This window comes from Calliopsis andreniformis, chromosome 4, assembly GCF_051401765.1.
Source record: "Calliopsis andreniformis isolate RMS-2024a chromosome 4, iyCalAndr_principal, whole genome shotgun sequence".
Lineage (NCBI taxonomy): Eukaryota > Metazoa > Arthropoda > Insecta > Hymenoptera > Andrenidae > Calliopsis > Calliopsis andreniformis.
The window spans coordinates 10,349,632-10,363,885 of NC_135065.1; the positions used below are offsets into that span (position 1 = coordinate 10,349,632).

At 44.4% G+C, this 14,254-nt stretch overlaps 1 protein-coding gene across 3 annotated transcripts in view; it reads left to right on the plus strand.

Annotated features, from left to right (window-relative positions):
- The window catches only part of LOC143177979 (uncharacterized), a 31,303-nt gene that overhangs the window by 12,400 nt on the left and 4,649 nt on the right, over positions 1-14,254 (plus strand). Inside the window, exon 1 of one of the 3 annotated variants that reach the window (XM_076376348.1) lies at positions 11,072-11,123. The exons of the other annotated variants lie outside the window; for them this stretch is intronic. The gene's annotated coding sequence lies outside the window, so the exon portion shown is untranslated. Of the gene's footprint in view, positions 1-11,071; positions 11,124-14,254 lie in introns of those variants that run through there. 3 annotated transcript variants of the gene reach the window in all.

Genomic DNA, 14,254 nt, shown 5'->3' on the forward strand with positions numbered 1-14,254 from the left:
GGGGTACAGATCCGCGACGTGGGGGCGAGCGACTTCATAACTGAAATTATTTCCACATCGACGTCGTGGGTGAAATTTGGTGGCACGCTGGATCTCCGCTGTTTCCTCCCGCCCTTCCACGCTTGTCCATTCACACGTGCGCACACCCCCGCGCCCATACACGCGGGTGCGCTCAATAAAGGAAGATTTATCGGCGAACTTGGCCGTACGAAACGGTTACACATACGCTAACCGTTACGGCAGTTCGCAGCCACTTTTCGTGGCGGTGTCCCGCGATTTAAGTCCCGTTGGGGTGGGGCAGGGGGTGGGAGTGTGGCGGCGTCAGTCGGCGGTGGCCTGTGGTGGTGTCTGTGAACTTGTACCTTGCACTTCAACTTTATGCACGACACTTTGAAGGGCGGATATCGTGTTTGCCTTTGTTACCAACTTTGTTTGCCGACTGCCTTTGTTTACCGCCTCCCCCGCCGCCCCGTGAACCCGGTGCTAGGTCACGGTTCAGGAAATCCACTCGAGGAAGATTTCTTTTGTCTCGAGCTACCGCGCCATTAATTGACTCAGCCCGCGACGAACGAGCCCCGACGTATCCCCACCGCGGAACAATGCGCGATTACTTACCACACGACCAACAACATCGTGGAATCGAACAATGGGATCGGGGAAAGAATCCCACGGGAACGCGCACCTAATAGCGGCTAATAAAACCGACCCGACTCGGCCCTGTTGTGTTTTCAGTGGCCGATGATTTAATACGGGATGTTTTTCTTTGCTGGACTTCTTGACGAATTCTTTTGTCCACGTTCTGGGTTTGTGATTCTTTTTGGGGTGGTTTGGAGCTTGAGGTTGGGTTTTCGGAGAGGGATTGTTTTAGGGATTACTTTGGACTTGTGGAGAAATATTTTGGGGGTTTGAGTTTAAGTGATACCTGGGCTTGTGAAAATGTAAATTGTGATTAATAATTTTGATATTTTTAGGGGAATTATTAACTTGTTTTTTTCCTTAGTATGGGACTTTTTCTAGAAGCTATTCATTGAGATTCAGGTCGAAGATTGAAATGGTGTGATTGGAAAGGTCATTGCACAGTAGCGTCTAAGAAAGGGTTCATGATGCAAATTTACAGCTCTGCTGTCTAAGTTAAATATAAAACGGAGCGGGTCATGAATTTTTCGAGAGCCAACAATTCTTATCTCACCATTCGCTCTAATATTTACCCACTCTCAGATAACTTTAGCTTCTGAAGATAAATTAAAATTCGCAAACATTCTCGCAAATAATTACCATACTTTGCAGGCAAAAAAATAAACGAGAGCTCTGTACATTCCTTCTCCGCTAAGCCATAAATTTACATTTAACGCGATACAGAAGGCGGTGCCGGCGAAAACACGCCGTCGGGATATTCCGGTTTCCGACTGTAAAAAATTAAGACGCATCGCTGTCTGTGAGATAAGAGCAAACAGAGGTTGCGCAACAAGCAACTGTGCATTGTCTGTTGCAACTGTTGGACATTAGCGCCGTCGGCTGAAATATCAGTGGATAAAATAAACACGATAATTATTTTATAACGATCGATATCATTGCCTGGATACACAAGAACCGCTGTCGTTACCATTTACGGTGTTCAACGCGAAAAAGGAACAAACGACGCGTTTAATCTCCGGTTTCCCGTAACCGCAGACTGATCGAACGCGCCGCAGAATACACCTGTAATTGGATACACTACATCCTGACTGACAGATGGAGGTATTCACTGTTTCGTGTGAAACAGGTAAAAAGGCCTGAAGGGAAGACAGGAAGTCCTCGAGGGGACAGATGACAAGGGGCGCGGAAGAGGGGGGGACGAGGGTGGAAAGTTTGTCGTCTCGCGCCTCGAGACGATGGAGAAGATTCCGAACAGTTTTCGAGCTCTCGAACTTCCCTTAACCGCGACGATGATTAAACCTGTCCGGTTGAACGTGTTTAATGAACGCGTAAATCACGCTCCTTGGTGCGCGCAGCGCGAACACTCCTATGTTTTATCGTCTCGCGCAGAACACTTACGCCGCGGGGCGCGGAAAAATCACGGTAATTAACATTCGAGTCGTAAAATAAATCATCCTGTGTAAAATTAGGGGCCATTAAAATCTTCTGTTCGCGGGACGATATACACAAAAATGACGGTGGGCGATGTGGCTCGATAAATCCGAGCACTAAACTCGTGGAGTTACGATGAAAGTTGAAACTTTGAGCTGTCGCATTAATGGTCTAGGAATTAGTATACTTGGAGATTGAGATCAGGGTGTACTTAATTTACTTTCTTCCATGTATTCGCTACACGATTCCTAAAACACAGGAATGCGTACTGATTTCGATCCTTTTGTAATTATCTGTATAATTTATTTTTCACGTACAACATCTAAGTACCCATTATTCTCAAGAATAGTCTCCAGGCAATCACTGCCAAGTATCCATGTACAACCATTCCCAACGTTCTTTCTCATGAAAAATATACTAACCAGCCAGGGTGTGTCGAGACTGTCGAATGACTCACCCTCTTCTTATATAAAATTCACCGCCCTTCTGTTTACCCGAACTTTCAACCATCGTCTATTCAGCCCAACGAAAGAAACCCATGCTCACCGTTCGATTAATGCAACATTAATCAGCCTCCTTCGCAGGGATTCGTGTGGTGAGCTTGCAAGGCTAATTATATCGCCTCGTTTTTCATTTTCAACCACCCAGCTCTGTTTGAGCGTGTAACCGATCGAAAAGGCTGCTAAATAATTCATTGGCCATGATACGGGGCCGTGTAAGTGCGCCGTAACGAAGGGCGAAAAATCACGGAACTGCCGTCGTCGTTGATTTTTCCAACGAGCCTGGTGAAATATCGATTGCGTGTGCGTCTTGAACTGTCGCGTAGCAGGGAAACGAAGCACGCGGATTATGGGGGCGACAGGCCGCCACGGATCGCGTAAAGCTGCGTCTACAATGTACTGGGTGTTCGAATATCTGTGGGGGAAAATTTAAGGGTGATTCTAGATATCAAGAGGGAAGGAAAATTGAGATGCAGGTGGAGGGTTTATTAACCCCCTGTAGGTGAAAGTAGATGAAATGAAGTTTAGTATTTTTTAGATATAATCTTTCTGCTACTGTTCTAGGCTTCCAAGATATCTGAAAAAATTCTGAGGTTACTAATATATTATTAATGTATTGAAGTAGTTATCTCTCGTCAGTAGGAAGATTTCAAACTCAAGGAGGTACCCTGATGAAGGTAGGAGTGTTAGGAGAATAAGATATTAACTATACACAATTTCCAAGAATGTTTTCAGAGGAAAATACTTGGTTAGAAAAACTTGTAGAGAATGAATTTTTCCTCATAGAAAGACCATTCAAAGGAAAGTGAAAATTCTAGTATTCCCCCTCAATTCCAAATCAATTATCTCACACCTTCTCTTTTGACTCGCCTCACCTCCCTGTAACACAGGTCAAAAGAAATCGCCAAACAGCGCATCAAAGACACAGCCCCCGATAAACATGTCCACTGTCCATCCATCGGCAACCCCCGAGCCTCCCTCGGAGGCAATCTCGCCCCGAAGCCCCTCGCTATCCCTGAATCATCCTGTACTCAACCCCGTCTCGCTGTCCGCCGTTATCCGGTTCGTATTTCCAGAAGGGGATGCTACTCGATCGGTCATCGAGCATCCCGAAGCGATTTTGCCGCGCGCGGACCGCCCTGGCGCGCGCGTGTACGCTCCTCTGAAATATTGCTCGGAGGAGAGATCGAGGAGGCGACGCTTGGAAGGAAGAGGAGAGCAGGCCGCGTTCCCGAGGGTGGCGCGGGTGCAAAGAGCGAGGAAAAGCCGAGGAAGAGCGTGGCAGAAGGGGCGTACGAAGGCGCCACGAGGGGGACGCGAGAGGGGAAGGCAGCGGTCTCGCGAGAGGGTATCAGAGGGTCGGAGGAGTGGAACGAGTGGGAAAAAGCCCTCTGCAATTGCAATCCGGACAAATATCCGGAGCCGAGACGAACGGCGACCGAACAAAGAGAAAAGAGGGAGGAACTGGGAAGGCAGAGAAATTGTTCGGGTTACTGCGAAACGAAACGAAACGAAACGCTTTTCTCGCTCCTCTTCTCTATATATATGCGGCAGTCGATAAACCGCGCCTGCGTAGCTCAAACGCGGACCGCCACGGCGCTACCCCTGTCGAGGGAGGGTTGGTGGCTCTCGAGGGGGTGCTCCGCACGCATACCACCGTCCCGCGTTCCCGCGCAGGGGTGTGGATTAAAGATATTAAAGATACCCGCGCGTCTCCGTCCTCTTTCACTCTGCTCGTCCGTCGCGACCACCAGTCACACCCTTTGCTTTTCATCCCCCTCGCCGCCTCGCGACATCATTTTTTCTGGTCGCACGAGTGCCACTTTCAGCACCCTCGCTGCTTCTTTGTTACTCTTGCGTGGGTTCCCTGTTTGGTTTCTTTCCTACCGACGTCTTCGTTCATCCCCCCCATCCCTAATGAATATTAATCGGCGGCACCGTTTCATCGGGAAACGAATATTTACAAGGCTGGACCCGACGCGGTAACATCCTGTTGCTTTGAGGACGTGGAAAGGCCGACGTAAATTCGTTTGCATGTTAAAGCTGGGGAGATATTGTGTGGGGTGTTCGGTTGTGGATGGAGGAAAATTTGAGGGGTGGTTCTAGACGTCAAAATGAGAAAATATTTATTTCTTTTTTTTTTGTATTTTTTTCTGGTCCTAAAAGATCTGAAAGTATTTGCAATATTGAGAAGGAAATTAACCATGCTGGTCCAGACAGGGGTTCAGAGAGAGGTCACAAGGTGGAATGGGGGATACTGTTAAGCTCGCGGATTCTTGTGTCACTTTTATGCACTTTTGTGCATCGATGCAGCTGAAAAGCGGGGATAATTGCAGCAGCACTTTTCAGCAGCGCTGATGCACAGAAGTACATAAAAGTACATACAGAGGAATATGCTGCGTTTAAATTCATTTAATTCCGCTTTATGATATTTTTTCTGCCTTCTGTTCTCAAGTTCCAGACCGACCCAGTTTCCTGGGGCACCCTGTATTATTCGCATACTAAAACTGTTAGAAGCGCTAATGGGTCTAGAAATCTGAAAGGGTTGAGGCTTTTGTCTTTGTCGAGGGGGTTGAAAAGTTAGTAGAAGCAGTTACCTACCCACTCTTTGGTTTCTTTTTCCACTCTTGTTCAGAAAGGCTTGAATTTCTTAAACAATTCCTTTGTAACAGACCTAGTGTCATTTTCACGAGGCAAAAGTTACAAGCGACTTTTCTGTTCCTCTGAGAAATTTGAAAAAAGGGGGAAGAACAGAGTGCTGTTCAATTCTTTTAAACTTCTAATGAAATACCCTTTTTCCATTCGGCGAAGAGAATTGCTAAGAAGACAAAGTTAGGTACGTTATTTAAACAGAAAAGCATGTTTCATTATAATAAAATTATTATAAGCATTATTAGGATCACTATAAGTGCATTGGAATTCTTTCTACCCCAATATTGAAGAAAATTATATTATCAGAAATCGTACTTAAAATTAACCTGACCCACATATTGTTCATACCACTGTGAATCTACCAATTTCCACGAAAGACACCCAACACAATTCCAAAAGGAAAAAGAACCCCGATATGATCTTAATAATCACACTCAGCTCGAACTGCTTACAAATTCAGTCTTCTCCATCTCCCAACGAGCACACCCCCACAAGTGAACGTCCCCGACGAACACGCCCCATGGTCGCAGCTCGAACCACTCTGTACTCCTCGATATAAGTCTCCTCTGGTTGGCTCCCACCCTCACTCGCGATCTCTCGCAGCATCCCATCGCGGCAGGATTCCAGGCGATCGGCGAATCTTTCCCGTCATTTGCATAATTTCCTGGCAGCCAGTGGCTGCTCGAACGACCCGTCGACTCGTAGGAGAGCGCGTTTTCGACGCCGCTGTTCCTAGCCTGTTGATCGTTTTATGAAAATTTCATGACGCGTCCCGTCGGCCATCGTCGCCGCCGCAACCGCAGATACCTCTCGAACGATAATAGCCCTTCTGTGTGTATAATATTCGATCCGAGGGGGCTGTCCATTATCCCTCGACGCCCTCGCGGCGATCGGACGCTGCGTGCCGCGCGCGTGTGATCATCAACGCGGCCGCCGCTTTCGATTATATTGATATCGGTCGGAGATAAATTGCGCCCGGGAACATCTGTCCTCGGGGCAAGGAATTCCAGGGACCTCGGCCTGTTGTTCCCCTGGAAATATCGCCCTCCGCTCGCGGGACGAAAATTAATACCCCTTCGGTTCGTTAAACGCCCGTTAAATTCGAAGGCGCTCGTCCATCGAACACGTAACGAGGCAGCTGCCCCTTTCGAAAGGCCAGCTGACTTCGGAGATGTTGATGGCCAGATTGTATGGGGACCTCTGGAAAATAAGGCTGAGGAACACCTTTGTTCTGGAATGGGACTGGGGTCTTGTGGGGGGTAGGAAGTTATATTCTGAGAGTCTGTTAAGTAAGTCTTTGTTTTGAGGGGTAGGGGTGCAATAAAACTTAGGTGTAAAGTACCGAGGAGTACTTGTTCTCTGTTTTTGAGGAGTTGGTAAAAATGGTCTGTGAGCTTTGTAGATGAGAGTGAAGAATTTTTAATATATTTGTATATTTAAAATTTGAAATTTCGGGTGTTTAAAAATTTGAATATTTGAAAATATAAAATTTGGGATATTTAAAAATTTGAATATTTGAAAATTTGGGATATTTGAAAGTTTGCTAACTACAAGTTTTGACAGTTTGAATACTCATCACTTGCCTCGTTAGTAACGAGTTGACCCACGGTAATTCACTTTAGCCCCGAACATTCAAGTGATAATGTCTGTCCACTATCACCCTCGAAGAGACTAACGACTCTGTTACCATCAGCTTACGTTCTGACGAAACTCATTCCCAGGAAAACGTTTCCACCCCAACGGAGAAGCATTCGCAGACACACGATCTCGCCTCTTCCACCCCACACCCTCCAAAACAACTAGAACAATTCCTCAACTTTCTCTATACTTATTTCTTAGACACCCCGTACTTTTTTCCTCCTCTTTTCTCCACGAAGTAGGAGGGTCTCTTTCGAACAGGTGGTAGACTGAAGCAGGGACCAACAGGTAGGAATCCGTCGGGTCTGTACGGGTCAAGAAATGCATAAATTAAGCGCGAGGGGCGTGCGTTAAGGGGTCCAGTTGGCCGGGCTACGAACCTGTAATTTATTCTCGGCTACGGGAGAGCGCGTCGCTCAGCCAACGGGTCTAGGGACTATTCATTAAGACGAGCGAGAACGTTAGATTAGAGGCGCTAGATCCCTCGTTCAACGAATTCCCTCATTTTCGTGTCGTTAAGGGAGTATTCTCGTCTCGTTTCCAATCATAAAGGGAGCACTTAGGAATTTTCTATTTCTATTATAAAAGTAAACTAAAAAATCTACACTTTCAAAATTTCCTAACAAATCTACCCAATCCGTATTTCACTCAAGCGACACTAATTTCGACACAATGACACGACCAACTTTCCCCAGTCACGCAGCTTCGTCACAACGACAGGGGTGGCAGATAATTGAATCAGCGTTTCAATTCGCGGCGATTTGTTTCAGTCTCATCTCTTTGGGCGACGCTGCGCCGCCCATCGCGCGGAATGTCCACCGATATTAACGTTTAATCCGTTAGCAACGAGATCTGGGGTAATTGCCATGCAGGAGCATTTATAGTGCCCCGTTTCTTTCATGCACGCGTGTGTCGCAGGTTCATGCATATTCGACCGTTTCGAGCGATAAGCAGCGACGACCCGCCTCTAATCCCGCGTGAACTCGCGCGGAACGCGGAACGACCGCCACATCCAGACTATTTTCAATTCGTGTACGTGGCTGTTTTGCTTCTCGTTTCGCTCGTTTTTTTTTTCCCACCCCCTCCTCCCCCTTTTTTTCGCTGATTTATGGCGCAGTGGAACGTGTAGCGTGCGATGCGAGCGAAAATGAGGCGGCTCGTTGGGGAAAAATGAATCAATGGGGGTGGGGGAGGGGTGCTTTTTGTGGGAAGTTTGGCTTTCGGGAAATCGGGCTTGAAAGTTCGCGCGGTCTGCATGCGCTGGTTTCAGCTGACACGTTCACGATGACGCGCGATAATTTGTTCTTGGGGATGTGAGGGAACCAGCTTGGAAATTTTAATTTTTCGAGAGACCCTGCTGAGTTACGAGAATCCTGCTTTTTACTTTTTTTTCGGGGGCCCAGAAAAAGTGGAGACAAATTTTTTTCTACACTTTGGGCGTGCCTATTCTTTTTTGTGATATCGCACTGGTGTCGAGGAATAATTATAAGGATTTTTTGAAGTAGAATTCCGGAGAGATATTTCAGTATTACCCTGAGATAACAATTCAGTGCAGAGATAATTAAATGAGGCTCCAATTTCTGCTACCTCCGTGAGACTTTCATTACAGTACAAATATTTCTTTTTCCCCTGTCATAGCAAATACGTATTATAATGAACCGTAGGATTTCATTTTACAATCGTCCTAAACTGACTAACTTCCGTAAAACGTTGTAATTGTAGCGTTAATACGAAGTATAAATAAAACTCTCCTGAGTACGGCTGCCAATTAAAATTTAATTCAACGCAAACAATCGCGAGTATTTTTCTAGCGGCAACAACCGTGGTTGTTTTAACGCAGCTGAACCGAATTTCACGCCGTTTTCGAATCTCGTCTGAATGGCAAGCAAAGCGACCCAATTCATGCTGGAGAGAGGGGACAATTTAGGTGTCTCGTTGCCTCACGCATATCGTATCTCCGTCGCGAAATAATAATTGACTTCTCCCAACTGCAATACGGTCAGTTCCCAAGTCGTTAAACAGGTAAATGAATTTTACATGCGGCGTAGTGTACTGGTGGTGCCCTGGAGGTTTTCCTCGGCCAACAAGTGCCAAGGCTTCAAGTTGGCTTCTACTTAATGACTTTTCTTTCGATACGGAAGGAAAGTGGAACGGGTTAAGGATTATCTCGCCCTCGTTCAGCCAAAAATTGCGCCTAACGACTTTCGGGCGGTGCAAGAACGACGAGAATACGAATACGAACGTGCATTCGGTGTCCATTAGTTTGGTTGAGACTTGGTCTTTTGTGTTTGAAGGGAAAACCTCTGATTAGTGACCTCCTGTAAATGAGCATTTGCTGTTGTCAATTATTTGTTTAGGTGAATGACCTGTTTACGTGATAATGGTACAGGTGATTGTCAGGAGCTTTCTGTTTGTCAGAAGTCATAGCAATGTCACTTTTAATCATAATGTTTATGTCCAGAATTACAAGGATCCTCTTTCAATCGTCTACATTAAAAATTTGAGAAGCATTTTTAGGTCACAGAATAATAAAAGTGTGAATAAGTTCTACTTATTAAATACTTAATAGGCGACAGTGATTTAATTTTGATGTTCATTATTTTTTTTATAGAAAAAGTAAATACGTATATTTAGTTTTAATATCGTCATTTTATCTTTTTAAACGGGTATTGTGTCTAATAATGATTAGGATAATATTAATATTATTTTACCTGTAGACAGGACTATTTTAATAATAGAGTTAATATCAAGGAAAAATAGTTTAGACAGTGATGAATGGATGTGTTTCAGCCCTCTATAAGATTCAACCCTGAGAATGTAAATACCACGTTAAATTAAGCCATAACACGCAACATTCACCCCTCTTTAATTCACCCCAAATTATAAGCTTGCTACCTTATAACATCTCTGGATACATATAATATCTTTACCTTTTTTTCTTAATCTAGATTTACCCTCTTAAGTACCAACACGCACCTTAAACTCACCTTGTATATCAAAAGTGAAATATAAACTTTAAAAAGTTGGTGTTCTTACATGCCTTATCTACAAGCGAACAAAGTTCAACAGCATTACTTTCTAAAAAACCAGAACTTCTCTTATAGTCATATGACCATTTGTATACTTGCTACCACATTCCAGTACCTATATTAACACTAATTTATTACACTCATTACTACCTTCTAAAAAAATCTAACTTCCCCATGTCAACCCTCTTTCACTCAAAAAATTACTCCAATAAACCTTCCACTACATCTTACCACTTACTTCTCATCGAATCTTCAAAATCGTCTTTCTCCAAACCAAACAAAACCTCCCATAAAAATGTCCTTCCAGTCAGCTCACCTCCACTCACACTGCACGCTATCACCCCTCCGTACACCTTGCACAAAACAAACTATCGAAAAAGCCCCGTTCATCCAGGAACGCAAAGTGGTCCGATCGAAAGCGTTCGACAAGATCAAAATTCCTTCACGAAGGGAAGTTGCACAGCAGGGGGTGGCAGAGGGGTGAGAGCATGGACGAGACGTGCTCGCGCGCGTCTCGTAGCCATCACTGTGGAAGGGTGTAGCTCTCGACGGGTCGGTCGGTGGTTAGCCAAGTCTAGGTATGAGTTTGGCTCATCTTCAGTTCAGTTTTGGAGCCACCCAGGCTGGGAACGAGATGAGTTGGAAACGGAAAAGGGGATCTTGTAAATTGAATGACTTGGCTTGTTATATGTTACCCGCGGCTTCTTTGCTTTATACACCACCCCCTTCTGAACCCTCCCATCCCTCTACGCCGATCTCCCTGGAATCCCTCGCGGAGGTTCTCTGAAATTGGGCGGACTGCGCAGATTCCATTATAGACAAGAAGTCAGCGGAGCACGGCCTAGCTACCTCGTTCGATGCCGTTTCTGCATGTATTATGCATAGCCAGGACAAATTTCATCGTCCATGCCAGATAAGAAAACGCCGCCATTTATTATTTATTTCGCTCTTTATCGGTAAACGGGGAATCTCGAGATCGACGGGGCTTCTTACGAGCCGAGACAGGGCTGGCTGAATAATTTAAAGCGAGCGGATGTAACTGGGGATAAAAAGGCGGATATAACGACAGCCGCGGAACGAGCGAAAGATGGCTCCTCTAGAATAATGAGAAGGGCGAGGCTCCGCGATCGATGGATTTTTAATATTTCGTTTGGAGATCGAACCTGTGATCGTGTCACCGCGGAGGAGTTTCTTTGCTTGAGAATCTCTCTGTGTGGCTCTTGAAGAAGCTGGAGAGGTAAGGTTCAGTGATCGTGAGTGGAATAGGGTAGACAGTATTTTTTTAACTTTTTGAGAGAGTTAGTGTCTTCGTGGAATAGTGATATTACAAAATAAAAAGATTTGGTATTTATTTGAAATAAAGAGACAATTAAGAGGCAAAAGTCGACGAATCTTTCCCAAAATGCAGGGAAGAGTTAAAGCATTCAGCTATCTCTCTCAATATTAATCCATCATTCATTACTCTCGAATCATCCCAGGGCAAGGATCACGAAGCAATCAAATCAGACGAACTCAATAAACCAGGCTCCTAGTCTGGAAAGAGTCATACGATCCAGACCTAATTTCACGGAAGCATCCAACATAAATATTTTTTCCGTGTCAGGGGATCGCCTCCCCCTTCTTTGGCTAATACAGAGCCCTTCACCCTTATCGTTCCTCGGGTCGTAGACAAGTGTTGTTTATCAGACTGATGTCGCTTATAGCGGTGGCCCGAAAGCCCGAATTTCGAGGTAATCACGCTCCCCTTGATCCCTGCTCGAAGAAAGCTCGCTTTCCACCCTCTTCTTTCGCGACCTTCTTCACCCCCTTCTACGTGACCCCCTCCTCCTCGGTGTCACACCCTTGCTACGAAATCCGCTGTCTACTACAGACTTCGATGCTAGCGAGGAGGGTGGAAAAGACGTCTGATCTCCGAAAGAAGACAATTCTACAGTATTCCCTTGGTATAGGTTCATGGGTCACTGGCGATAGGCTTATAAAAAGGGATGTATTTTTGAAGTTAGCTCGTCAGATGGCTCTTCACTTTTGTATTAAAAAAATTCTAGATATGGCGAATATGGTAACCACAGATATGGCCCGTGAAGAAGGAATTTTATATTCTTCATGAACGCTCTCAGGTATCTGAGAAGTAGAGCAAGATTAAAGGGACACTGGAGTGAAAGTAGGAAGCACTTAAAGAGGGACTAGAAATAAAGCGAAAACCCCAAGTCCACAGTGACTAAAAAGGGACCAGAAAAGGAATAAAAAGAATCTAAAGAGGGACTAGAGAGGAGCTATGGAGGATCTAGAAACGGATTACAAAGAAGCTAAAAAAGAACTAGGACTAAGCTCGAAAAGACTCAAGAAAGCACTAAACCAAAGGAAACGCTAAAAACATACTAGGAAGGGCCTAGAAAGAATCTAGGAAGAAATCACTCGAGAGACCCCCGTTTCCACCCTCTTCTCGTAACTTTCTTCCCCCTTTCCACACATCCCTCCTCCCACGGAATCCACAGCCTAGTCCAAACTCCGATGCTAACAGGCGAACGAAGGGGGCGAAAAAACGGCCGATTTCCGGAGGAAGAAAATAACGTCGAGGCTGCCATACGGGATATTACACGCCGCGGATGTTAACGTCCGCCTGTATTTTTTTGCGGGTTCTCGCGGACGTCTGGGGGGAAAGAGAGTATGCTAGGGGCGAAGGGAGCAAAGGGGAGAACGAGAGAGAGAGAGAGAGGGCGAGAACGTTGGAACGTATAGCTCTGTCAGATAGGCGGAATGCTGTAAATCTGTGCATTATACATGACAGCGAGATCAGCGCCATTTGTTATTCCGGAGGGCAGAGCGCGAAGGAAAAAAAAGGGGACCGTGAAAAATTACTGGCATGGCCAGCACTTACTGAAACGAGCCTTTCGGGGAACATCCGGCTGTGGAACACTTGCCAGGAGACTAGTTACGGAATTGAAATTATCGGCGGTCGGCCACGATGATGGCAGCTTTCATTCGGTGAACGAGTCGTGGACGAGCTGGTCCAATGTTTTGAGAGACGTGCTTCTTTTTTTTGGGGATCACTTTGTAGGCGCTGGAATGTGGGATCGGATGTTTTGTTTCTCTTTTTCTCTGTGCCATATGTGTCTTTTGACCATAGATGGCAAGTAGTTGTTGTAGGATTTAGATTCTTTAGAGTATCAGTTGAATGGGGGTCGAGTAAAATTTGAGAAATGTATAATTGGAAATTGTAATCGCTTCAGTAGAAGTAGACGGAAGAGTTCATTACCAGTTCGATCGCTAATGAATGCAGAATGTATCTATCGTGTGGTACAATTGCATAAAGACTGATAATGGTAACATTGTATTTATCAAACATGTGTAATGGTGTAATCCTATTGGAAACAGGGATTATACGTAAATCCATTTAGCCCTTTGTGGTTTAGTGGTTGCATAGATTATGCACAATTTCATTTCATTTTCACTTAATTAAATGCATACAATAGATAGCCAGATTTAGTTGTTATTATTCCCTGTTCGTTGGTAATGCTTAGTGGAGATTAGTTTTCTGCTCAGACGACTTTTAAGTAAAAGTAGAATTTTATACAAAATTGTAATAGATAATGATACCAAGCTTCATATTGAGGTTTAGAGAACTTTCAAGAGTTCTGAAAATTTTGCGAAACCATTTCTTAACAGTGTAATTATTTTACCTCATTACAGGGATAGATAAGAATATAAATTTACACTAACGATACAATTTTGTTATATCTGTTCACGTCATGACCACAACCGCCGCGTTTTCCAATTATTCGCTGGTCAAAAGCTGTAATTGAATTACAAAATTTCGATCAATAGAGAACTGTCTCGAAAACGCTGGTGGATTCAATTAAAGCGACTTCGACGAATTTAATCTGGCGTTATTTTCCAGTGCTTTGCATACTTGAGCAACTTTTCAATATGGAAACGCATGTGTTCCATTATTGTTATCTGAAATTGATGATTCAACAGAGTAACAAAAAATATTCTTTTTTCCCTTATAGAATAGCAAATGTATTTTTATCGATGGATTTTATAGCTTGATCAGTATTTGCTGTACCAACCTGGTTTCATGATTGCTGATTAAAAACATTAATATGCTAATTTGCAATGGAGAAGTACTGTTTGAGGAACGCTAATTGAGCAACTCTCTTCCTCCTCCACTTGAGAACATTCAGGTAACCCTTGAGTATTGGAAATCTGTACACGTTTCCGCGAATTTTACTCTCAACGATGTTTACGACTGCTTTCCCTAGTTAACAACCCTTAATCGAATTTGCATTTCTCTTCTTCCCAAATAATAATTTACGAGACACTTATAAATATAGAGGACAAATACTTCTACTTCTAAATATCTTATCT